The following is a 4,019-nucleotide window of genomic DNA, read 5'->3' as shown; positions in this document are numbered from 1 at the left end:
TAATACCCAGTTCTTCACATTTATGCTCATGTTGAGCCCCTGTGAATGTCTGGCCTTGCCTTTGTAGCTCTCATTTTTTCTCTATGTTTTAGGCTCCACATAACTAAGTTGTTTTCATTGGGCAAGGTGACAATGGTGGGTTGGTCTGAGATGGTTGATGCTGGATTATTTTCCATAGGGTTAATCTATTCCATTCCCATCCATTCATCTTCTTCTTCCTGAGAGACTGAGTTTCCTATGTAACACAGAGGGTCATCTTCTTTCACGCGGCTAAAATCTGGATTTGATATTCTGTGCTTTCAGTTAGCTTTACCTGTCCACAACCACAGAATCCTTTTCGTATTCTCATAGATGTCTGTGAAGTCTTACCATATAACAAAATTACATATACTTTTATTAAATGAATAATTATATTATCTTTAAAATAAAGAATCAAGGCATTTATTAGTTTGAGTTCAATTTTAGTAAATGAATGTCAAGGTATTTTGTGCAGAGTTAAAAAAGTTATTCCAGGAAATAGCATCTTATGCTATAGAAAAGGCCATTACAGCCTAAATCACTTTATTTTTAGTCGAACATTTTTGTTTAAATGTGTGGTGAGCACTGAACAAAGGAAACAAAAGATATCTATTTAAATGACTCTTTTAAAGCCATAAATTTCATTAGAAAAAGAGGTAAAGTTTATAGAATTTCTATAAATCTGCACCTGTACCAATAATAATGTAAACCACTACTTAATATTTTCACAATTTTTGAAAACATTGCATTGTAAAGTTTCTAGCATATGGTTATATATGTCTATTTTTTCTTAGAGAGTAGATTAGTAGGCTAGTTGAAGACTAATTAATGATTTATGGTATCAGATTGATTCAAAATTGAACTGGACATAATTTTTTTATACTATCTAATAAAGACAGAATATGCAAATTGACTGTCACTTTGCAACAAAGATGGCGGTGCCCACAGCCAATAAGGAGGGAATATGCATATTGATGCAACAAAGATGGTGGCAGACGGACCAGGACACTTGCGTTGTCGCCATGGCCCGGCCGCTCCGGGCCTCTGGACAGTGCGTGAAGGCAGAAGGTGGCTCCGGGCCAGAGTAAAGGTGGAAAGGCGGCTCTGGGCTGGAGCGAAGGTGGAAAGGCGGCTTAGGGCCAGAGCGAAGGCGGTGCTGGCAGCCAGGGGAAGGAAGGCCTATTCTTGCATGAATCTTTGTGCATTGGGCCTCTAGTCTTTTATAATCTTGATTATTGTTTTGTATTCTACTGCATTGTAATTTGAAAATATAGTTTGTCTATCTCTCTTTCCTTATCATCTAAGTACTAAAATAAACTTGGTAATTACTATATTAAAATGCATTAAGTATAGATTACTTTCCTTTTATTTTAGAAATACCTTGGCTATGCTGCAGTTATGTCTTAAGGTACCTAAAACGTTTTCTTTTAGTAAAGTTGTTGGACCTTAAGGATAGGGTCTGCCTGCCTCTTGTCATTGGATTAAAGGACATATCTTTAGAGTGCTGTCCAACAGAATTTACTGCAATGATGAACACATTCTATATCTACACTGACTAGTACAGTAACCATTATCTGTATTGGGGTCATTAATCACTTGAAATGTGACTAGCAACATGAGGAACTATTTTTAATTTTATATCATTTTAGTTAATTTAAAATTAGATAGCCACACAGTATATATCATATTGAAAAAAATAGTCTCAAACTTCATGTCACCTAATACCTCGAGTTTGTTTTCTCTTTTGTAAAATAAATAATCACCCCTGTGTTTCTCACAAAATTGTTATAAAGATCAAAGGAAAAAAGAAAAATATCTAAAAATAGTGATAAGAGGCCTTGGGTGGTCTCTGAATCTGTACTTCTTAGGTTGGGTTCTGATCCCACTAATTGTGCATTGAGTAAGGTACTACAACTCTCTCCATTTCAGTTTCATCCGGTGTAAAACGGGAATAATAACAGTACCTAACTCATTGATTTTTTAGACAATTAAATGAGACAATGTGTGTAGCTTTTAGAATAGTGCCTGACAACCAGTTGATAATGATAAAGAATAGTTATTGTTCTTCTTATTAAATATACAAACATGTGGAAAAACACTCTAATGTTTAGAGAAAAATCAAGTCTTTCTCCATTCATTTCCCCCAAAAAGGGAAGAACCTGCTATGATTTAAAAAACAATTAGTTCGTAAGGATACATGGTGAATTAAACTTGGGTTAAAGAGCTAAAGATTCCCTTTAAAATTTCTTTGTTTAATTTATTTAGTTATTTATTTTGCTCTATTATGTGATGGTGTATATTGAGTCTGTGGTGAAATCTCCTAAGGTAAAACCTCCAAGAAAGGAAACTTGTTATGGCTTAAAGAGGGTGATGAAAAGAGATACTGAATTGTCTGTATTATATATTATTATTCATAAGGAAAGAAACCAGAAAAAGAATTTGAGTCTGATGCTCTAATTAGCAACCCAGAGTTTGCAGTTTGTATTAGCCTTAGGTTAGGTGTCAGGGCAGGTCTTGGGATATGAGATTTAGAATCCTGACATTATATATATATATATCCTGGCATTAAATACAGAAAAAAAGATAACTGGTTGCCAGAGTTTAGCTGGTAGAGAGTATGGGATGGGGTGAATAGACAGAGCACATAGGATTTTTAGGGCAGAGAAACTACTCAGTATGATACTAATGATAGATAAAAGTCATTATACATTTGTCCAAACCATAAGATATATGACCCCAAGTGAACCATATTGTAAACTATGGACTTTGGGTGACTATGATGTGTTCATCTAGGTTCGTAAATGTACTACTCTAGTGGGGATACTAATAATGGGGGAGGCTAAGCTATGCATATCTTAAAATAAAAGGATAAATAATAATAGTAATACAAACCTGGAAAAAAATATTGGTGTTTACCAGGGATTTGAGTGGAAAGAGGAATGAATAGGTCGAACACAAAAAATTATTCGAGCAGTGGAACTGTTTTGTACATAGGGCCGGGAATGAAATAAGTGATCCTCAGATCTGTGGTGAGTGAAATTAGAACTTACCTAGAGAAAAATTAAGGGGTATCTAGGTAAAACTGAAAACCTCCCTATATTCAGGGTTTATGAATATCTAGTGAAAACAATTAGCATACTTTCATGATTTTCTATAGCAGCACCTGCATGGACACAGTAGGGAATAAAACGTAATTCAGTTTGTCACAGGGTTGGAGTTGGCAGGACAAATGTGTTGGAAATGATCATGGGGACAGATAATTCCAGGATACAGATAAGAGTGTTAGTTAAAAGTAATTAATGGATCCTTCCAAGCTAGGTAGAAAGCTAAATGATCTGGCAACAATAAATGGGAAAATAGGAGTGTGTGACATAATGGAGGTCTTGATGATCTCTAAGTAGGCTGTGGAGAAAAAGGAAATAACATAAACTGAAAGTTGCTTTGTGGACTGTACTTAAGTAGAGTCTGGTGGTGGCATGAAGGTGTGTCAAGAAATAAAACATTCTTACTATCTATATATAGATCATAAACTAGTTAGGTAAAATATATGCATATTTACAAGTAGGCTGTACTGATTATAAATGTTCTTGTTATTCACAAACAAGGGAAGTCTTATCAAAGGAGTAGAGGGTAGAGCTTGGTCTGGAACTGAGGGATGAGTCCATTTTAGGTAAATAGAAAGTAAAAGGGATCGATTTATTCTATGTGTTTTAGGAACATAATATAAACAAAGGCACAAATGTCAGGAGACCAAAATCAATGATAAGGATTACATCAACAATGACAGTAATAACAAGTTGTTATGTACTGACTTTACACATATTATTTTATTTAATATATTGCAGCCCTGTAAAATAGCTGTTACCCCGTTTGTAGATGAAGAAAAAGAAGCCTATTTTTTTTTAAATTTTTGTGAGTTTATTTGAGCCAAACTGTCGACATATGCCGGGAAGCAGAACCTCAACAAATTGAGATCAGAAGCCTATTTTTGACTCACTTTT

The sequence above is a fragment of the Myotis brandtii genome, unplaced genomic scaffold (genome assembly GCF_000412655.1).
Source record: "Myotis brandtii unplaced genomic scaffold, ASM41265v1 scaffold344, whole genome shotgun sequence".
Taxonomy (NCBI): domain Eukaryota; kingdom Metazoa; phylum Chordata; class Mammalia; order Chiroptera; family Vespertilionidae; genus Myotis; species Myotis brandtii.
Note: the sequence above shows the minus strand (reverse complement) of the source record.